Source organism: Pleurodeles waltl, chromosome 6 (assembly GCF_031143425.1).
Source record: "Pleurodeles waltl isolate 20211129_DDA chromosome 6, aPleWal1.hap1.20221129, whole genome shotgun sequence".
Taxonomy (NCBI): Eukaryota; Metazoa; Chordata; class Amphibia; order Caudata; family Salamandridae; genus Pleurodeles; species Pleurodeles waltl.
This window is the reverse complement of record NC_090445.1, coordinates 79,333,418-79,354,452: the sequence shown is the minus strand read 5'-3', so window position 1 is coordinate 79,354,452 and position 21,035 is coordinate 79,333,418. Positions and strand designations below refer to the sequence as shown.

Sequence of the window (21,035 nt, the reverse complement as noted above, 5' to 3'; positions counted from 1 at the left end):
TCTCGCTCTACCCCAGTCTTATGTCCCCATCAGTCTTTCTGGAGCTCACTCTGGTACATACATGCATCTGTCCTTTCAACCTGTCTCTGGGCACATGCTTAAATGTCCAGTAGAGAAGAGTGTGAACTCTCCCTGTTTCGCGAGGTGGCAGTCAGCCTCCAGAGCCGTTTTCCGAAGTCTGCCGGAATGGCCGAGCGGTGTAAGGTGCCACATTCAAGAGCAGTATCTTCCCCAGTCCCGTGGTCAAATCCCGCTGCTGACATAAAGTAGTTTTCATACCTACTTTAATCATAACACCAGCGGGGATGAGACCGTAAAACTCCTCTTTTTGAAAGGATGGGGGTGGACAGGACGGACCGGAGCAGACTCCGAGCTCGCTGTAAGCACGGGCGGCTCAGGCTAGGAAAGGGCGCAGGAAAGGCTCGGCCTAGGACAGCTCCCAGCGGCGCCTCCCAGGGCGGGAAGTGCTGCATTGTGTGGAGTCCTGTGGGAATCGTGAGGCAAACTGCAGGATGTGTGTGTGTGTAGTTTTAAGCCTCTGCAAAATATCTAAAAAAGGTGAGAGTTAATGTTAAACCCGAAAATGGAGAAGCCTTTATAAAGCATCACGCCCAACGTGGGGCTCGAACCCACGACCCTGAGATTAAGAGTCTCATGCTCTACTGACTGAGCTAGCCGGGCTGCTGTGCCTATGTCATTTCACACACCCTCTGTGTGCTCTTTGTGAGGAAGTAGTGTGTGGTTATCCCAGGAGGCCCCTTTGTTTCATTTTCTCTGCTGCTGACTCGACACAGGCACCTTTCTCTTTCTCCATCTCTCGCTCTACCCCAGTCTTATGTCCCCATCAGTCTCTCTGGAGCTCACTCTGGTACATACATGCATCTGTCCTCTCAACCTGTCTCTGGGCACATACTTAAATGTCCAGTAGAGAACAGTGTGAACTCTCCCTGTTTCGCGAGGGGGCAGTCAGCCTCCAGAGCCGTGTTCCGGAGGCTGCCGGAATGGCCGAGCGGTGTAAGGCGCCACATTCAAGAGCAGTATCTTCCCCAGTCCCGTAATTAAATCCCGCTGCCGACATAAAGTAGTTTTCATACCTACTTTAATCATAACACCAGCGGGGATGAGACCTTAAACTCCTCGTTTTGAAAGGATGGGGGGGGGACAGGACGGACCGGAGCGGACTCCGAGCTCGCTGTATGCACGGGCGGCTCAGGCTAGGAAAGGGCGCAGGAAAGGCTCGGCCTAGGACCGCTTCCAGCGGCGCCTCCCAGGGCGGGAAGTGCTGCGTTGTGTGGAGTCCTGTGGGAATCGTGAGGCAAACTGCAGGATGTGTGTGTGTGTGTAGTTTTAAGCCTCAGCGAAATATCTGAAAAAGGTGAGAGTTAATGTTAAACCCGAAAATGGAGAAGCCTTTAAAAAGCATCACGCCCAACGTGGGGCTCGAACCCACGACCCTGAGATTAAGAGTATCATGCTCTACCGACTGAGCTAGCCGGGCTGCTGTGCCTGTCATTTCACACACCCTCTGTGTGTTCTTTGTAAGGAAGTAGTGTGTGGTTATCCCAGGAGGCCCCTTTGTTTCATTTTCTCTGCTGCTGACTCGACCCAGGCACCTTCCTATTTCTCCATCTCTCGCTCTACCCCAGTCTTATGTCCCCATCAGTCTCTCTGGAGCTCACTCTGGTACATACATGCATCTGTCCTCTCAACCTGTCTCTGGGCACATTCTTAAATGTCCAGTAGAGAACAGTGTGAACTCTCCCTGTTTCGCGAGGGGGCAGTCAGCCTCCAGAGCCGTGTTCTGCAGGCTGCCGGAATGGCCGAGCGGTGTAAGGCGCCACATTCAAGAGCAGTATCTTCCCCAGTCCCGTAATTAAATCCTGCTGCCGACATAAAGTAGTTGTCATACCTACTTTAATCATAACACCAGCAGGGATGAGACTTTAAATTCCTCTTTTTGAAAGGATGGGGGGGGACAGGACGGACCGGAGCGGACTCCGAGCTCGCTGTAAGCACGGGCGGCTCAGGCTAGGAAAGGGCGCAGGAAAGGCTCGCCTAGGACAGCTCCCAGCGGCGCCTCCCAGGGCGGGAAGTGCTGCATTGTGTGGAGTCCTGTGGGAATCGTGAGGCAAACTGCAGGATGTGTGTGTGTGTAGTTTTAAGCCTCAGCAAAATATCTAAAAAAGGTGAGAGTTAATGTTTAACCCGAAAATGGAGAAGCCTTTATAAAGCATCACGCCCAACGTGGGGCTCGAACCCACGACCCTGAAATTAAGAGTCTCATGCTCTACCGACTGAGCTAGCCGGGCTGCTGTGCCTATGTCATTTCACACACCCTCTGTGTGCTCTTTGTGAGGAAGTAGTGTGTGGTTATCCCAGGAGGCCCCTTTGTTTCATTTTCTCTGCTGCTGACTCGACACAGGCACCTTTCTCTTTCTCCATCTCTCGCTCTACCCCAGTCTTATGTCCCCATCAGTCTTTCTGGAGCTCAAGCTGGTACATACATGCATCTGTCCTTTCAACCTGTCTCTGGGCACATGCTTAAATGTCCAGTAGAGAAGAATGTGAACTCTCCCTGTTTCGCGAGGTGGCAGTCAGCCTCCAGAGCCGTTTTCCGAAGTCTGCCGGAATGGCCGAGCGGTGTAAGGTGCCACATTCAAGAGCAGTATCTTCCCCAGTCCCGTGGTCAAATCCTGCTGCTGACATAAAGTAGTTTTCATACCTACTTTAATCATAACACCAGCGGGGATGAGACCGTAAAACTCCTCTTTTTGAAAGGATGGGGGTGGACAGGACGGACCGGAGCGGACTCCGAGCTCGCTGTAAGCACGGGCGGCTCAGGCTTGGAAAGGGCGCAGGAAAGGCTCGGCCTAGGACCGCTCCGAGCGGCGCATCCCAGGGCGGGAAGTGCTGCGTTGTGTGGAGTCCTGTGGGAATCGTGAGGCAAACTGCAGGATGTGTGTGTGTGTGTAGTTTTAAGCCTCAGCGAAATATCTGAAAAAGGTGAGAGTTAATGTTAAACCCGAAAATGGAGAAGCCTTTAAAAAGCATCACGCCCAACGTGGGGCTCGAACCCACGACCGTGAGATTAAGAGTCTCATGCTCTACCGACTGAGCTAGCCGGGCTGCTGTGCCTATGTCATTTCACACACCCTCTGTGTGCTCTTTCTGAGGAAGTAGTGTGTGGTTATCCCAGGAGGCCCCTTTGTTTCATTTTCTCTGCTGCTGACTCGACACAGGCACCTTTCTCTTTCTCCATCTCTCGCTCTACCCCAGTCTTATGTCCCCATCAGTCTCTCTGGAGCTCACTCTGGTACATACATGCATCTGTCCTCTCAACCTGTCTCTGGGCACATACTTAAATGTCCAGTAGAGAACAGTGTGAACTCTCCCTGTTTCGCGAGGGGGCAGTCAGCCTCCAGAGCCGTGTTCCGGAGGCTGCCGGAATGGCCGAGCGGTGTAAGGCGCCACATTCAAGAGCAGTATCTTCCCCAGTCCCGTAATTAAATCCCGCTGCCGACATAAAGTAGTTTTCATACCTACTTTAATCATAACACCAGCGGGGATGAGACCTTAAACTCCTCGTTTTGAAAGGATGGGGGGGGGACAGGACGGACCGGAGCGGACTCCGAGCTCGCTGTAAGCACGGGCGGCTCAGGCTAGGAAAGGGCGCAGGAAAGGCTCGGCCTAGGACCGCTCCCAGCGGCGCCTCCCAGGGCGGGAAGTGCTGCGTTGTGTGGAGTCCTGTGGGAATCGTGAGGCAAACTGCAGGATGTGTGTGTGTGTGTAGTTTTAAGCCTCAGCGAAATATCTGAAAAAGGTGAGAGTTAATGTTAAACCCGAAAATGGAGAAGCCTTTAAAAAGCATCACGCCCAACGTGGGGCTCGAACCCACAACCCTGAGATTAAGAGTCTCATGCTCTACCGACTGAGCTAGCCTGGCTGCTGTGCCTGTCATTTCACACACCCTCTGTGTGTTCTTTGTAAGGAAGTAGTGTGTGGTTATCCCAGGAGGCCCCTTTGTTTCATTTTCTCTGCTGCTGACTCGACACAGGCACCTTTCTCTTTCTCCATCTCTCGCTCTACCCCAGTCTTATGTCCCCATCAGTCTCTCTGGAGCTCACTCTGGTACATACATGCATCTGTCCTCTCAACCTGTCTCTGGGCACATACTTAAATGTCCAGTAGAGAACAGTGTGAACTCTCCCTGTGTCGCGAGGTGGCAGTCAGCCTCCAGAGCCGTGTTCTGCATGCTGCCGGAATGGCCGAGCGGTGTAAGGCGCCACATTCAAGAGCAGTATTTTCCCCAGTCCCGTGATCAAATCCCGCTGCCGACATAAAGTAGTTTTCATACCTATTTTAATCATAACACCAGCAGGGATGAGACTTTAAACTCCTCTTTTTGAAAGGATGGGGGGGGACAGGACGGACCGTAGCGGACTCCGAGCTCGCTGTAAGCACGGGCGGCTCAGGCTAGGAAAGGGGGCAGGAAAGGCTCGGCCGAGGACCGCTCCCAGCGGTGCCTCCCAGGGCGATAAGTGCTGCGTTGTGTGGAGTCCTGTGGGAATCGTGAGGCAAACAGCAGGATGTGTGTTTGTGTATTTTTAAGCCTCAGCGAAATATCTGAAAAAGGTGAGAGTTAATGTTAAACCCGAAAAGGGAGAAGCCTTTAAAAAGCATTACACCCAACGTGGGGCTCGAACCCACAACCCTGAGATCAAGAGTCTCATGCTCTACTGATTGAGCTAGCCAGGCTGCTGTGCCTATGTCATTTCACACACCCTCTGTGTGTTCTTTGTGAGGAAGTAGTGTGTGGTTATCCCAGGAGGCCCCTTTGTTTCATTTTCTCTGCTGCTGACTCGACCCAGGCACCTTCCTATTTCTCCATCTCTCGCTCTACCCCAGTCTTATGTCCCCATCAGTCTCTCTGGAGCTCACTCTGGTACATACATGCATCTGTCCTCTCAACCTGTCTCTGGGCACATTCTTAAATGTCCAGTAGAGAACAGTGTGAACTCTCCCTGTTTCGCGAGGGGGCAGTCAGCCTCCAGAGCCGTGTTCTGCAGGCTGCCGGAATGGCCGAGCGGTGTAAGGCGCCACATTCAAGAGCAGTATCTTCCCCAGTCCCGTAATTAATTCCTGCTGCCGACATAAAGTAGTTGTCATACCTACTTTAATCATAACACCAGCAGGGATGAGACTTTAAATTCCTCTTTTTGAAAGGATGGGGGGGGACAGGACGGACCGGAGCGGACTCCGAGCTCGCTGTAAGCACGGGCGGCTCAGGCTAGGAAAGGGCGCAGGAAAGGCTCGGCCTAGGACAGCTCCCAGCGGCGCCTCCCAGGGCGGGAAGTGCTGCATTGTGTGGAGTCCTGTGGGAATCGTGAGGCAAACTGCAGGATGTGTGTGTGTGTAGTTTTAAGCCTCAGCAAAATATCTAAAAAAGGTGAGAGTTAATGTTAAACCCGAAAATGCAGAAGCCTTTATAAAGCATCACGCCCAACGTGGGGCTCGAACCCACGACCCTGAAATTAAGAGTCTCATGCTCTACCGACTGAGCTAGCCGGGCTGCTGTGCCTATGTCATTTCACACACCCTCTGTGTGCTCTTTGTGAGGAAGTAGTGTGTGGTTATCCCAGGAGGCCCCTTTGTTTCATTTTCTCTGCTGCTGACTCGACACAGGCACCTTTCTCTTTCTCCATCTCTCGCTCTACCCCAGTCTTATGTCCCCATCAGTCTTTATGGAGCTCAAGCTGGTACATACATGCATCTGTCCTTTCAACCTGTCTCTGGGCACATGCTTAAATGTCCAGTAGAGAAGAGTGTGAACTCTCCCTGTTTCGCGAGGTGGCAGTCAGCCTCCAGAGCCGTTTTCCGAAGTCTGCCGGAATGGCCGAGCGGTGTAAGGTGCCACATTCAAGAGCAGTATCTTCCCCAGTCCCGTGGTCAAATCCCGCTGCTGACATAAAGTAGTTTTCATACCTACTTTAATCATAACACCAGCGGGGATGAGACCGTAAAACTCCTCTTTTTGAAAGGATGGGGGTGGACAGGACGGACCGGAGCGGACTCCGAGCTCGCTGTAAGCACGGGCGGCTCAGGCTTGGAAAGGCTCGGCCTAGGACCGCTCCGAGCGGCGCATCCCAGGGCGGGAAGTGCTGCGTTGTGTGGAGTCCTGTGGGAATCGTGAGGCAAACTGCAGGATGTGTGTGTGTGTGTAGTTTTAAGCCTCAGCGAAATATCTGAAAAAGGTGAGAGTTAATGTTAAACCCGAAAATGGAGAAGCCTTTAAAAAGCATCACGCCCAACGTGGGGCTCGAACCCACGACCCTGAGATTAAGAGTCTCATGCTCTACCGACTGAGCTAGCCAGGCTGCTGTGGCTATATCATTTCACACACCCTCTGTGTGTTCTTTGTGAGGAAGTAGTGTGTGGTTATCCCAGGAGGCCCCTTTGTTTCAATTTCTCTGCTGCTGACCTGACACAGGCACCTTTCTCTTTCTCCATCTCTCGCTCTACCCCAGTCTTATGTCCCCATCAGTCTTTCTGGAGCTCACTCTGGTACATACATGCATCTGTCCTTTCAACCTGTCTCTGGGCACATGCTTAAATGTCCAGTAGAGAAGAGTGTGAACTCTCCCTGTTTCGCGAGGTGGCAGTCAGCCTCCAGAGCCTTTTTCCGAAGTCTGCCGGAATGGCCGAGCGGTGTAAGGTGCCACATTCAAGAGCAGTATCTTTCCCAGTCCCGTGGTCAAATCCCGCTGCTGACATAAAGTAGTTTTCATACCTACTTTAATCATAACACCAGCGGGGATGAGACCGTAAAACTCCTCTTTTTGAAAGGATGGGGGTGGACAGGACGGACCGGAGCGGACTCCGAGCTCGCTGTAAGCACGGGCGGCTCAGGCTAGGAAAGGGCGCAGGAAAGGCTCGGCCTAGGACAGCTCCCAGCGGCGCCTCCCAGGGCGGGAAGTGCTGCATTGTGTGGAGTCCTGTGGGAATTGTGAGGCAAACTGCAGGATGTGTGTGTGTGTAGTTTTAAGCCTCAGCAAAATATCTAAAAAAGGTGAGAGTTAATGTTAAACCCGAAAATGGAGAAGCCTTTATAAAGCATCACGCCCAACGTGGGGCTCGAACCCACGACCCTGAGATTAAGAGTCTCATGCTCTACCGACTGAGCTAGCCGGGCTGCTGTGCCTATGTCATTTCACACACCCTCTGTGTGCTCTTTGTGAGGAAGTAGTGTGTGGCTATCCCAGGAGGCCCCTTTGTTTCATTTTCTCTGCTGCTGACTCGACACAGGCACCTTTCTCTTTCTCCATCTCTCGCTCTACCCCAGTCTTATGTCCCCATCAGTCTCTCTGGAGCTCACTCTGGTACATACATGCATCTGTCCTCTCAACCTGTCTCTGGGCACATACTTAAATGTCCAGTAGAGAACAGTGTGAACTCTCCCTGTTTCGCGAGGGGGCAGTCAGCCTCCAGAGCCGTGTTCCGGAGGCTGCCGGAATGGCCGAGCGGTTTAATGCGGCACATTCAAGAGCAGTATCTTCCCCAGTCCCGTAATTAAATCCCGCTGCCGACATAAAGTAGTTTTCATACCTACTTTAATCATAACACCAGTGGGGATGAGACCTTAAACTCCTCGTTTTGAAAGGATGGGGGGGGGACAGGACGGACAGGAGCGGACTCCGAGCTCGCTGTAAGCACGGGCGGCTCAGGCTAGGAAAGGGCGCAGGAAAGGCTCGGCCTAGGACCGCTCCCAGCGGCGCCTCCCAGGGCGGGAAGTGCTGCGTTGTGTGGAGTCCTGTGGGAATCGTGAGGCAAACTGCAGGATGTGTGTGTGTGTGTAGTTTTAAGCCTCAGCGAAATATCTGAAAAAGGTGAGAGTTAATGTTAAACCCGAAAATGGAGAAGCCTTTAAAAAGCATCACACCCAACGTGGGGCTCGAACCCACGACCCTGAGATTAAGAGTCTCATGCTCTACCGACTGAGCTAGCCGGGCTGCTGTGCCTGTCATTTCACACACCCTCTGTGTGTTCTTTGTAAGGAAGTAGTGTGTGGTTATCCCAGGAGGCCCCTTTGTTTCATTTTCTCTGCTGCTGACTCGACACAGGCACCTTTCTCTTTCTCCATCTCTCGCTCTACCCCAGTCTTATGTCCCCATCAGTCTCTCTGGAGCTCACTCTGGTACATACATGCATCAGTCCTCTCAACCTGTCTCTGGGCACATACTTAAATGTCCAGTAGAGAACAGTGTGAACTCTCCCTGTGTCGCGAGGTGGCAGTCAGCCTCCAGAGCCGTGTTCTGCATGCTGCCGGAATGGCCGAGCGGTGTAAGGCGCCACATTCAAGAGCAGTATTTTCCCCAGTCCCGTGATCAAATCCCGCTGCCGACATAAAGTAGTTTTCATTCCTATTTTAATCATAACACCAGCAGGTATGAGACTTTAAACTCCTCTTTTTGAAAGGATGGGGGGGGACAGGACGGACCGGAGCTGACTCCGAGCTCGCTGTAAGCACGGGCGGCTCAGGCTAGGAAAGGGGGCAGGAAAGGCTCGGCCGAGGACCGCTCCCAGCGGCGCCTCCCAGGGCGATAAGTGCTGCGTTGTGTGGAGTCCTGTGGGAATCGTGAGGCAAACAGCAGGATGTGTGTTTGTGTATTTTTAAGCCTCAGCGAAATATCTGAAAAAGGTGAGAGTTAATGTTAAACCCGAAAAGGGAGAAGCCTTTAAAAAGCATTACACCCAACGTGGGGCTCGAACCCACAACCCTGAGATTAAGAGTCTCATGCTCTACCGATTGAGCTAGCCAGGCTGCTGTGCCTATGTCATTTCACACACCCTCTGTGTGTTCTTTGTGAGGAAGTAGTGTGTGGTTATCCCAGGAGGCCCCTTTGTTTCATTTTCTCTGCTGCTGACTCGACCCAGGCACCTTCATATTTCTCCATCTCTCGCTCTACCCCAGTCTTATGTCCCCATCAGTCTCTCTGGAGCTCACTCTGGTACATACATGCATCTGTCCTCTCAACCTGTCTCTGGGCACATACTTAAATGTCCAGTAGAGAACAGTGTGAACTCTCCCTGTGTCGCGAGGTGGCAGTCAGCCTCCAGAGCCGTGTTCTGCATGCTCCCGGAATGGCCGAGCGGTGTAAGGCGCCACATTCAAGAGCAGTATTTTCCCCAGTCCCGTGATCAAATCATGCTGCCGACATAAAGTAGTTTTCATACCTATTTTAATCATAACACCAGCAGGGATGAGACTTTAAACTCCTCTTTTTGAAAGGATGGGGGGGGACAGGACGGACCGGAGCGGACTCCGAGCTCGCTGTAAGCACGGGCGGCTCAGGCTAGGAAAGGGGGCAGGAAAGGCTCGGCCGAGGACCGCTCCCAGCGGCGCCTCCCAGGGCGATAAGTGCTGCGTTGTGTGGAGTCCTGTGGGAATCGTGAGGCAAACAGCAGGATGTGTGTTTGTGTATTTTTAAGCCTCAGCGAAATATCTGAAAAAGGTGAGAGTTAATGTTAAACCCGAAAAGGGAGAAGCCTTTAAAAAGCATTACACCCAACGTGGGGCTCGAACCCACAACCCTGAGATTAAGAGTCTCATGCTCTACCGATTGAGCTAGCCAGGCTGCTGTGCCTATGTCATTTCACACACCCTCTGTGTGTTCTTTGTGAGGAAGTAGTGTGTGGTTATCCCAGGAGGCCCCTTTGTTTCATTTTCTCTGCTGCTGACTCGACCCAGGCACCTTCCTATTTCTCCATCTCTCGCTCTACCCCAGTCTTATGTCCCCATCAGTCTCTCTGGAGCTCACTCTGGTACATACATGCATCTGTCCTCTCAACCTGTCTCTGGGCACAATCTTAAATGTCCAGTAGAGAACAGTGTGAACTCTCCCTGTTTCGCGAGGGGGCAGTCAGCCTCCAGAGCCGTGTTCTGCAGGCTGCCGGAATGGCCGAGCGGTGTAAGGCGCCACATTCAAGAGCAGTATCTTCCCCAGTCCCGTAATTAAATCCTGCTGCCGACATAAAGTAGTTGTCATACCTACTTTAATCATAACACCAGCAGGGATGAGACTTTAAATTCCTCTTTTTGAAAGGATGGGGGGGGACAGGACGGACCGGAGCGGACTCCGAGCTCGCTGTAAGCACGGGCGGCTCAGGCTAGGAAAGGGCGCAGGAAAGGCTCGGCCTAGGACAGCTCCCAGCGGCGCCTCCCAGGGCGGGAAGTGCTGCATTGTGTGGAGTCCTGTGGGAATCGTGAGGCAAACTGCAGGATGTGTGTGTGTGTAGTTTTAAGCCTCAGCAAAATATCTAAAAAAGGTGAGAGTTAATGTTAAACCCGAAAATGGAGAAGCCTTTATAAAGCATCACGCCCAACGTGGGGCTCGAACCCACGACCCTGAAATTAAGAGTCTCATGCTCTACCGACTGAGCTAGCCAGGCTGCTGTGGCTATATCATTTCACACACCCTCTGTGTGTTCTTTGTGAGGAAGTAGTGTGTGGTTATCCCAGGAGGCCCCTTTGTTTCAATTTCTCTGCTGCTGACCTGACACAGGCACCTTTCTCTTTCTCCATCTCTCGCTCTACCCCAGTCTTATGTCCCCATCAGTCTTTCTGGAGCTCACTCTGGTACATACATGCATCTGTCCTTTCAACCTGTCTCTGGGCACATGCTTAAATGTCCAGTAGAGAAGAGTGTGAACTCTCCCTGTTTCGCGAGGTGGCAGTCAGCCTCCAGAGCCGTTTTCCGAAGTCTGCCGGAATGGCCGAGCGGTGTAAGGTGCCACATTCAAGAGCAGTATCTTCCCCAGTCCCGTGGTCAAATCCCGCTGCTGACATAAAGTAGTTTTCATACCTACTTTAATCATAACACCAGCGGGATGAGACCGTAAAACTCCTCTTTTTGAAAGGATGGGGGTGGACAGGACGGACCGGAGCGGACTCCGAGCTCGCTGTAAGCACGGGCGGCTCAGGCTAGGAAAGGGCGCAGGAAAGGCTCGGCCTAGGACAGCTCCCAGCGGCGCCTCGCAGGGCGGGAAGTGCTGCATTGTGTGGAGTCCTGTGGGAATCGTGAGGCAAACTGCAGGATGTGTGTGTGTGTAGTTTTAAGCCTCAGCAAAATATCTAAAAAAGGTGAGAGTTAATGTTAAACCCGAAAATGGAGAAGCCTTTATAAAGCATCACGCCCAACGTGGGGCTCGAACCCACGACCCTGAGATTAAGAGTCTCATGCTCTACCGACTGAGCTAGCCGGGCTGCTGTGCCTATGTCATTTCACACACCCTCTGTGTGCTCTTTGTGAGGAAGTAGTGTGTGGTTATCCCAGGAGGCCCCTTTGTTTCATTTTCTCTGCTGCTGACTCGACACAGGCACCTTTCTCTTTCTCCATCTCTCGCTCTACCCCAGTCTTATGTCCCCATCAGTCTCTCTGGAGCTCACTCTGGTACATACATGCATCTGTCCTCTCAACCTGTCTCTGGGCACATACTTAAATGTCCAGTAGAGAACAATGTGAACTCTCCCTGTTTCGCGAGGGGGCAGTCAGCCTCCAGAGCCGTGTTCCGGAGGCTGCCGGAATGGCCGAGCGGTGTAAGGCGCCACATTCAAGAACAGTATCTTCCCCAGTCCCGTAATTAAATCCCGCTGCCGACATAAAGTAGTTTTCATACCTACTTTAATCATAACACCAGCGGGGATGAGACCTTAAACTCCTCGTTTTGAAAGGATGGGGGGGGGACAGGACGGACCGGAGCGGACTCCGAGCTCGCTGTAAGCACGGGCGGCTCAGGCTAGGAAAGGGCGCAGGAAAGGCTCGGCCTAGGACCGCTCCCAGCGGCGCCTCCCAGGGCGGGAAGTGCTGCGTTGTGTGGAGTCCTGTGGGAATCGTGAGGCAAACTGCAGGATGTGTGTGTGTGTGTAGTTTTAAGCCTCAGCGAAATATCTGAAAAAGGTGAGAGTTAATGTTAAACCCGAAAATGGAGAAGCCTTTAAAAAGCATCACGCCCAATGTGGGGCTCGAACCCACGACCCTGAGATTAAGAGTCTCATGCTCTACCGACTGAGCTAGCCAGGCTGCTGTGCCTGTCATTTCACACACCCTCTGTGTGTTCTTTGTAAGGAAGTAGTGTGTGGTTATCCCAGGAGGCCCCTTTGTTTCATTTTCTCTGCTGCTGACTCGACACAGGCACCTTTCTCTTTCTCCATCTCTCGCTCTACCCCAGTCTTATGTCCCCATCAGTCTCTCTGGAGCTCACTCTGGTACATACATGCATCTGTCCTCTCAACCTGTCTCTGGGCACATACTTAAATGTCCAGTAGAGAACAGTGTGAACTCTCCCTGTGTCGCGAGGTGGCAGTCAGCCTCCAGAGCCGTGTTCTTCTTGCTGCCGGAATGGCCGAGCGGTGTAAGGCGCCACATTCAAGAGCAGTATTTTCCCCAGTCCCGTGATCAAATCCCGCTGCCGACATAAAGTAGTTTTCATACCTATTTTAATCATAACACCAGCAGGGATGAGACTTTAAACTCCTCTTTTTGAAAGGATGGGGGGGGACAGGACGGACCGGAGCGGACTCCGAGCTCGCTGTAAGCACGAGCGGCTCAGGCTAGGAAAGGGGGCAGGAAAGGCTCGGCCGAGGACCGCTCCCAGCGGCGCCTCCCAGGGCGATAAGTGCTGCGTTGTGTGGAGTCCTGTGGGAATCGTGAGGCAAACAGCAGGATGTGTGTTTGTGTATTTTTAAGCCTCAGCGAAATATCTGAAAAAGGTGAGAGTTAATGTTAAACCCGAAAAGGGAGAAGCCTTTAAAAAGCTTTACACCCAACGTGGGGCTCGAACCCACAACCTTGAGATTAAGAGTCTCATGCTCCACCGATTGAGCTAGCCAGGCTGCTGTGCCTATGTCATTTCACACACCCTCTGTGTGTTCTTTGTGAGGAAGTAGTGTGTGGTTATCCCAGGAGGCCCCTTTGTTTCATTTTCTCTGCTGCTGACTCGACCCAGGCACCTTCCTATTTCTCCATCTCTCGCTCTACCCCAGTCTTATGTCCCCATCAGTCTCTCTGGAGCTCACTCTGGTACATACATGCATCTGTCCTCTCAACCTGTCTCTGGGCACATTCTTAAATGTCCAGTAGAGAACAGTGTGAACTCTCCCTGTTTCGCGAGGGGGCAGTCAGCCTCCAGAGCCGTGTTCTGCAGGCTGCCGGAATGGCCGAGCGGTGTAAGGCGCCACATTCAAGAGCAGTATCTTCCCCAGTCCCGTAATTAAATCCTGCTGCCGACATAAAGTAGTTGTCATACCTACTTTAATCATAACACCAGCAGGGATGAGACTTTAAATTCCTCTTTTTGAAAGGATGGGGGGGGACAGGACGGACCGGAGCGGACTCCGAGCTCGCTGTAAGCACGGGCGGCTCAGGCTAGGAAAGGGCGCAGGAAAGGCTCGGCCTAGGACAGCTCCCAGCGGCGCCTCCCAGGGCGGGAAGTGCTGCATTGTGTGGAGTCCTGTGGGAATCGTGAGGCAAACTGCAGGATGTGTGTGTGTGTAGTTTTAAGCCTCAGCAAAATATCTAAAAAAGGTGAGAGTTAATGTTAAACCCGAAAATGGAGAAGCCTTTATAAAGCATCATGCCCAACGTGGGGCTCGAACCCACGACCCTGAAATTAAGAGTCTCATGCTCTACCGACTGAGCTAGCCGGGCTGCTGTGCCCATGTCATTTCACACACCCTCTGTGTGCTCTTTGTGAGGAAGTAGTGTGGTTATCCCAGGAGGCCCCTTTGTTTCATTTTCTCTGCTGCTGACTCGACACAGGCACCTTTCTCTTTCTCCATCTCTCGCTCTACCCCAGTCTTATGTCCCCATCAGTCTTTCTGGAGCTCAAGCTGGTACATACATGCATCTGTCCTTTCAACCTGTCTCTGGGCACATGCTTAAATGTCCAGTAGAGAAGAGTGTGAACTCTCCCTGTTTCGCGAGGTGGCAGTCAGCCTCCAGAGCCGTTTTCCGAAGTCTGCCGGAATGGCCGAGCGGTGTAAGGTGCCACATTCAAGAGCAGTATCTTCCCCAGTCCCGTGGTCAAATCCCGCTGCTGACATAAAGTAGTTTTCATACCTACTTTAATCATAACACCAGCGGGGATGAGACCGTAAAACTCCTCTTTTTGAAAGGATGGGGGTGGACAGGACGGACCGGAGCGGACTCGGAGCTCGCTGTAAGCACGGGCGGCTCAGGCTTGGAAAGGGCGCAGGAAAGGCTCGGCCTAGGACCGCTCCGAGCGGCGCATCCCAGGGCGGGAAGTGCTGCGTTGTGTGGAGTCCTGTGGGAATCGTGAGGCAAACTGCAGGATGTGTGTGTGTGTGAAGTTTTAAGCCTCAGCGAAATATCTGAAAAAGGTGAGAGTTAATGTTAAACCCGAAAATGGAGAAGCCTTTAAAAAGCATCACGCCCAACGTGGGGCTCGAACCCACGACCCTGAGATTAAGAGTCTCATGCTCTACCGACTGAGCTAGCCAGGCTGCTGTGGCTATATCATTTCACACACCCTCTGTGTGTTCTTTGTGAGGAAGTAGTGTGTGGTTATCCCAGGAGGCCCCTTTGTTTCAATTTCTCTGCTGCTGACCTGACACAGGCACCTTTCTCTTTCTCCATCTCTCGCTCTACCCCAGTCTTATGTCCCCATCAGTCTTTCTGGAGCTCACTCTGGTACATACATGCATCTGTACTTTCAACCTGTCTCTGGGCACATGCTTAAATGTCCAGTAGAGAAGAGTGTGAACTCTCCCTGTTTCGCGAGGTGGCAGTCAGCCTCCAGAGCCGTTTTCCGAAGTCTGCCGGAATGGCCGAGCGGTGTAAGGTGCCACATTCAAGAGCAGTATCTTCCCCAGTCCCGTGGTCAAATCCCGCTGCTGACATAAAGTAGTTTTCATACCTACTTTAATCATAACACCAGCGGGGATGAGACCGTAAAACTCCTCTTTTTGAAAGGATGGGGGTGGACAGGACGGACCGGAGCGGACTCCGAGCTCGCTGTAAGCACGGGCGGCTCAGGCTAGGAAAGGGCGCAGGAAAGGCTCGGCCTAGGACAGCTCCCAGCGGCGCCTCCCAGGGCGGGAAGTGCTGCATTGTGTGGAGTCCTGTGGGAATCGTGAGGCAAACTGCAGGATGTGTGTGTGTGTAGTTTTAAGCCTCAGCAAAATATCTAAAAAAGGTGAGAGTTAATGTTAAACCCGAAAATGGAGAAGCCTTTATAAAGCATCACGCCCAACGTGGGGCTCGAACCCACGACCCTGAGATTAAGAGTCTCATGCTCTACCGACTGAGCTAGCCGGGCTGCTGTGCCTATGTCATTTCACACACCCTCTGTGTGCTCTTTGTGAGGAAGTAGTGTGTGGTTATCCCAGGAGGCCCCTTTGTTTCATTTTCTCTGCTGCTGACTCGACACAGGCACCTTTCTCTTTCTCCATCTCTCGCTCTACCCCAGTCTTATGTCCCCATCAGTCTCTCTGGAGCTCACTCTGGTACATACATGCATCTGTCCTCTCAACCTGTCTCTGGGCACATACTTAAATGTCCAGTAGAGAACAGTGTGAACTCTCCCTGTTTCGCGAGGGGGCAGTCAGCCTCCAGAGCCGTGTTCCGGAGGCTGCCGGAATGGCAGAGCGGTGTAAGGCGCCACATTCAAGAGCAGTATCTTCCCCAGTCCCGTAATTAAATCCCGCTGCCGACATAAAGTAGTTTTCATACCTACTTTAATCATAACACCAGCGGGGATGAGACCTTAAACTCCTCTTTTTGAAAGGATGGGGGGGGGACAGGACGGACCGGAGCGGACTCCGAGCTCGCTGTAAGCACGGGCGGCTCAGGCTAGGAAAGGGCGCAGGAAAGGCTCGGCCTAGGACCGCTCCCAGCGGCGCCTCCCAGGGCGGGAAGTGCTGCGTTGTGTGGAGTCCTGTGGGAATCGTGAGGCAAACTGCAGGATGTGTGTGTGTGTGTAGTTTTAAGCCTCAGCGAAATATCTGAAAAAGGTGAGAGTTAATGTTAAACCCGAAAATGGAGAAGCCTTTAAAAAGCATCACGCCCAACGTGGGGCTCGAACCCACGACCCTGAGATTAAGAGTCTCATGATCTACCGACTGAGCTAGCCGGGCTGCTGTGCCTGTCATTTCACACACCCTCTGTGTGTTCTTTGTAAGGAAGTAGTGTGTGGTTATCCCAGGAGGCCCCTTTGTTTCATTTTCTCTGCTGCTGACTCGACACAGGCACCTTTCTCTTTCTCCATCTCTCGCTCTACCCCAGTCTTATGTCCCCATCAGTCTCTCTGGAGCTCACTCTGGTACATACATGCATCTGTCCTCTCAACCTGTCTCTGGGCACATACTTAAATGTCCAGTAGAGAACAGTGTGAACTCTCCCTGTGTCGCGAGGTGGCAGTCAGCCTCCAGAGCCGTGTTCTGCATGCTGCCGGAATGGCCGAGCGGTGTAAGGCGCCACATTCAAGAGCAGTATTTTCCCCAGTCCCGTGATCAAATCCCGCTGCCGACATAAAGTAGTTTTCATACCTATTTTAATCATAACACCAGCAGGGATGAGACTTTAAACTCCTCTTTTTGAAAGGATGGGGGGGGACAGGACGGACCGGAGCGGACTCCGAGCTCGCTGTAAGCACGGGCGGCTCAGGCTAGGAAAGAGGGCAGGAAAGGCTCGGCCGAGGACCGCTCCCAGCGGCGCCTCCCAGGGCGATAAGTGCTGCGTTGTGTGGAGTCCTGTGGGAATCGTGAGGCAAACAGCAGGATGTGTGTTTGTGTATTTTTAAGCCTCAGCGAAATATCTGAAAAAGGTGAGAGTTAATGTTAAACCCGAAAAGGGAGAAGCCTTTAAAAAGCATTACACCCAACGTGGGGCTCGAACCCACAACCCTGAGATTAAGAGTCTCATGCTCTACCGATTGAGCTAGCCAGGCTGCTATGCCTATGTCATTTCACACACCCTCTGTGTGTTCTTTGTGAGGAAGTAGTGTGTGGTTATCCCAGGAGGCCCCTTTGTTTCATTTTCTCTGCTGCTGACTCGACCCAGGCACCTTCCTATTTCTCCATCTCTCGCTCTACCCCAGTCTTATGTCCCCATCAGTCTCTCTGGAGCTCACTCTGGTACATACATGCATCTGTCCTCTCAACCTGTCTCTGGGCACATTCTTAAATGTCCAGTAGAGAACAGTGTGAACTCTCCCTGTTTCGCGAGGGGGCAGTCAGCCTCCAGAGCCGTGTTCTGCAGGCTGCAGGAATGGCCGAGCGGTGTAAGGCGCCACATTCAAGAGCAGTATCTTCCCCAGTCCCGTAATTAAATCCTGCTGCCGACATAAAGTAGTTGTCATACCTACTTTAATCATAACACCAGCAGGGATGAGACTTTAAATTCCTCTTTTTGAAAGGATGGGGGGGGACAGGACGGACCGGAGCGGACTCCGAGCTCGCTGTAAGCACGGGCGGCTCAGGCTAGGAAAGGGCGCAGGAAAGGCTCGGCCTAGGACAGCTCCCAGCGGCGCCTCCCAGGGCGGGAAGTGCTGCATTGTGTGGAGTCCTGTGGGAATCGTGAGGCAAACTGCAGGATGTGTGTGTGTGTAGTTTTAAGCCTCAGCAAAATATCTAAAAAAGGTGAGAGTTAATGTTAAACCCAAAAATGGAGAAGCCTTTATAAAGCATCACGCCCAACGTGGGGCTCGAACCCACGACCCTGAAATTAAGAGTCTCATGCTCTACCGACTGAGCTAGCCGGGCTGCTGTGCCTATGTCATTTCACACACCCTCTGTGTGCTCTTTGTGAGGAAGTAGTGTGTGGTTATCCCAGGAGGCCCCTTTGTTTCATTTTCTCTGCTGCTGACTCGACACAGGCACCTTTCTCTTTCTCCATCTCTCGCTCTACCCCAGTCTTATGTCCCCATCAGTCTTTCTGGAGCTCAAGCTGGTACATACATGCATCTGTCCTTTCAACCTGTCTCTGGGCACATGCTTAAATGTCCAGTAGAGAAGAGTGTGAACTCTCCCTGTTTCGCGAGGTGGCAGTCAGCCTCCAGAGCCGTTTTCCGAAGTCTGCCGGAATGGCCGAGCGGTGTAAGGTGCCACATTCAAGAGCAGTATCTTCCCCAGTCCCGTGGTCAAATCCCGCTGCTGACATAAAGTAGTTTTCATACCTACTTTAATCATAACACCAGCGGGGATGAGACCGTAAAACTCCTCTTTTTGAAAGGATGGGGGTGGACAGGACGGACCGGAGCGGACTCCGAGCTCGCTGTAAGCACTGGCGGCTCAGGCTAGGAAAGGGCGCAGGAAAGGCTCGGCCTAGGACAGCTCCCAGCGGCGCCTCCCAGGGCGGGAAGTGCTGCATTGTGTGGAGTCCTGTGGGAATCGTGAGGCAAACTGCAGGATGTGTGTGTGTGTGTAGTTTTAAGCTTCAGCAAAATATCTAAAAAAGGTGTGAGTTAATGTTAAACCCGAAAATGGAGAAGCCTTTATAAAGCATCACGCCCAACGTGGGGCTCGAACCCACAACCCTGAGATTAAGAGTCTCATGCTCTACCGACTGAGCTAGCCGGGCTGCTGTGCCTATGTCATTTCACACACCCTCTGTGTGCTCTTTGTGAGGAAGTAGTGTGTGGTTATCCCAGGAGGCCCCTTTGTTTCATTTTCTCTGCTGCTGACTCGACACAGGCACCTTTCTCTTTCTCCATCTCTCGCTCTACCCCAGTCTTATGTCCCCATCAGTCTCTCTGGAGCTCACTCTGGTACATACATGCATCTGTCCTCTCAACCTGTCTCTGGGCACATACTTAAATGTCCAGTAGAGAACAGTGTGAACTCTCCCTGTTTCGCGAGGGGGCAGTCAGCCTCCAGAGCCTTGTTCCGGAGGCTGCCGGAATGGCCGAGCGGTGTAAGGCGCCACATTCAAGAGCAGTATCTTCCCCAGTCCCGTAATTAAATCCCGCTGCCGACATAAAGTAGTTTTCATACCTACTTTAATCATAACACCAGCGGGGATGAGACCTTAAACTCCTCGTTTTGAAAGGATGGGGGGGGGACAGGACGGACCGGAGCGGACTCCGAGCTCGCTGTAAGCACGGGCGGCTCAGGCTAGGAAAGGGCGCAGGAAAGGCTCGGCCTAGGACCGCTCCCAGCGGCGCCTCCCAGGGCGGGAAGTGCTGCGTTGTGTGGAGTCCTGTGGGAATCGTGAGGCAAACTGCAGGATGTGTGTGTGTGTGTAGTTTTAAGCCTCAGCGAAATATCTGAAAAAGGTGAGAGTTAATGTTAAACCCGAAAATGGAGAAGCCTTTAAAAAGCATCACGCCCAACGTGGGGCTCGAACCCACGACCCTGAGATTAAGAGTCTCATGCTCTACCGACTGAGCTAGCCGGGCTGCTGTGCCTGTCATTTCACACACCCTCTGTGTGTTCTTTGTAAGGAAGTAGTGTGTGGTTATCCCAGGAGGCCCCTTTGTTTCATTTTCTCTGCTGCTGACTGTGAGAAGGTAGCCTCTTTCTAGCCTTGTTACCCCCACTTTTGGCCTGTTTGTGAGTGTATGTCAGGGTGTTTGTCACTGTTTTCACTGTCTCACTGGGATCCTGATAGCCAGGCCTCAGTGCTCATAGTGAAAACACTATGTTTTCAGTATGTTTGTTATGTGTCACTGGGATCCTGCTGGTCAGGACCCCAGTGCTCATAGGTTTGTGGCCTATATGTATGTGTCACTGGGACCCTGTCACACAGGGCCCCAGTGCTCATAGGTGTGCATGTATATGTTCCCTGTGTGGTGCCTAACTGTCTCACTGAGGCTCTGCTAACCAGAACCTCAGTGGTTATGCTCTCTCATTTCTTTCCAAATTGTCACTGACAGGCTAGTGACCATTTTTACCAATTTACATTGGCTTACTGGAACACCCTTATAATTCCCTAGTATATGGTACTGAGGTACCCAGGGTATTGGGGTTCCAGGAGATCCCTATGGGCTGCAGCATTTCTTTTGCCACCCATAGGGAGCTCTGACAATTCTTACACAGGCCTGCCACTGCAGCCTGAGTGAAATAACGTCCACGTTATTTCACAGCCATTTTACACTGCACTTAAGTAACTTATAAGTCACCTATATGTCTAACCTTTACCTGGTAAAGGTTAGGTGCAAAGTTACTTAGTGTGAGGGCACCCTGGCACTAGCCAAGGTGCCCCCACATTGTTCAGAGCCAATTCACTGAACTTTGTGAGTGCGGGGACACCATTACACGCGTGCACTACATATAGGTCACTACCTATATGTGGCTTCACCATGGTAACTCCGAATATGGCCATGTAACATGTCTATGATCATGGAATTGCCCCCTCTATACCATCCTGGCATAGTTGGCACAATCCCATGATCCCAGTGGTCTGTAGCACAGACCCTGGTACTGCCAAACTGCCCTTCCTGGGGTTTCACTGCAGCTGCTGCTGCTGCCAACCCCTCAGACAGGCAGCTGCCCTCCTGGGGTCCAGCCAGGCCTGGCCCAGGATGGCAGAACAAAGAACTTCCTCTGAGAGAGGGTGTGACACCCTCTCCCTTTGGAAAATGGTGTGAAGGCAGGGGAGGAGTAGCCTCCCCCAGCCTCTGGAAATGCTTTGTTGGGCACAGATGTGCCCAATTCTGCATAAGCCAGTCTACACCGGTTCAGGGACCCCTTAGCCCCTGCTCTGGCGCGAAACTGGACAAAGGAAAGGGGAGTGACCACTCCCCTGACCTGCACCTCCCCTGGGAGGTGTCCAGAGCTCCTCCAGTGTGCTCCAGACCTCTGCCATCTTGGAAACAGAGGTGCTGCTGGCACACTGGACTGCTCTGAGTGGCCAGTGCCACCAGGTGACGTCAGAGACTCCTTGTGATAGGCTCCTTCAGGTGTTGCTAGCCTATCCTCTCTCCTAGGTAGCCAAACCCTCTTTTCTGGCTATTTAGGGTCTCTGTCTCTGGGGAAACTTTAGATAACGAATGCATGAGCTCAGCCGAGTTCCTCTGCATCT

The 21,035-nt window shown here is 52.4% G+C and overlaps 13 non-coding genes across 13 annotated transcripts; all 13 read right to left on the bottom strand.

Moving 5' to 3' along the window:
- Positions 1–2,236: 2,236 nt before the first annotated feature.
- TRNAK-CUU (transfer RNA lysine (anticodon CUU)) lies at positions 2,237–2,309 on the bottom strand. Its single transcript has one exon. It is a non-coding gene; the product is annotated as a tRNA-Lys (tRNA).
- A 744-nt stretch (positions 2,310–3,053) lies between these two features.
- Positions 3,054–3,126, bottom strand: TRNAK-CUU (transfer RNA lysine (anticodon CUU)). Its single transcript has one exon. It is a non-coding gene; the product is annotated as a tRNA-Lys (tRNA).
- A 2,370-nt stretch (positions 3,127–5,496) lies between these two features.
- TRNAK-CUU (transfer RNA lysine (anticodon CUU)) lies at positions 5,497–5,569 on the bottom strand. Its single transcript has one exon. It is a non-coding gene; the product is annotated as a tRNA-Lys (tRNA).
- A 732-nt stretch (positions 5,570–6,301) lies between these two features.
- Positions 6,302–6,374, bottom strand: TRNAK-CUU (transfer RNA lysine (anticodon CUU)). The gene has a single exon. It is a non-coding gene; the product is annotated as a tRNA-Lys (tRNA).
- Positions 6,375–7,116: 742 nt separating this feature from the next.
- Positions 7,117–7,189, bottom strand: TRNAK-CUU (transfer RNA lysine (anticodon CUU)). Its single transcript has one exon. It is a non-coding gene; the product is annotated as a tRNA-Lys (tRNA).
- Positions 7,190–7,933: 744 nt separating this feature from the next.
- Positions 7,934–8,006, bottom strand: TRNAK-CUU (transfer RNA lysine (anticodon CUU)). The gene has a single exon. It is a non-coding gene; the product is annotated as a tRNA-Lys (tRNA).
- A 3,181-nt stretch (positions 8,007–11,187) lies between these two features.
- On the bottom strand, positions 11,188–11,260 carry TRNAK-CUU (transfer RNA lysine (anticodon CUU)). Its single transcript has one exon. It is a non-coding gene; the product is annotated as a tRNA-Lys (tRNA).
- A 2,370-nt stretch (positions 11,261–13,630) lies between these two features.
- TRNAK-CUU (transfer RNA lysine (anticodon CUU)) lies at positions 13,631–13,703 on the bottom strand. Its single transcript has one exon. It is a non-coding gene; the product is annotated as a tRNA-Lys (tRNA).
- A 742-nt stretch (positions 13,704–14,445) lies between these two features.
- TRNAK-CUU (transfer RNA lysine (anticodon CUU)) lies at positions 14,446–14,518 on the bottom strand. The gene has a single exon. It is a non-coding gene; the product is annotated as a tRNA-Lys (tRNA).
- A 742-nt stretch (positions 14,519–15,260) lies between these two features.
- On the bottom strand, positions 15,261–15,333 carry TRNAK-CUU (transfer RNA lysine (anticodon CUU)). The gene has a single exon. It is a non-coding gene; the product is annotated as a tRNA-Lys (tRNA).
- A 2,370-nt stretch (positions 15,334–17,703) lies between these two features.
- TRNAK-CUU (transfer RNA lysine (anticodon CUU)) lies at positions 17,704–17,776 on the bottom strand. Its single transcript has one exon. It is a non-coding gene; the product is annotated as a tRNA-Lys (tRNA).
- A 744-nt stretch (positions 17,777–18,520) lies between these two features.
- On the bottom strand, positions 18,521–18,593 carry TRNAK-CUU (transfer RNA lysine (anticodon CUU)). Its single transcript has one exon. It is a non-coding gene; the product is annotated as a tRNA-Lys (tRNA).
- A 744-nt stretch (positions 18,594–19,337) lies between these two features.
- Positions 19,338–19,410, bottom strand: TRNAK-CUU (transfer RNA lysine (anticodon CUU)). Its single transcript has one exon. It is a non-coding gene; the product is annotated as a tRNA-Lys (tRNA).
- Positions 19,411–21,035: the final 1,625 nt, after the last annotated feature.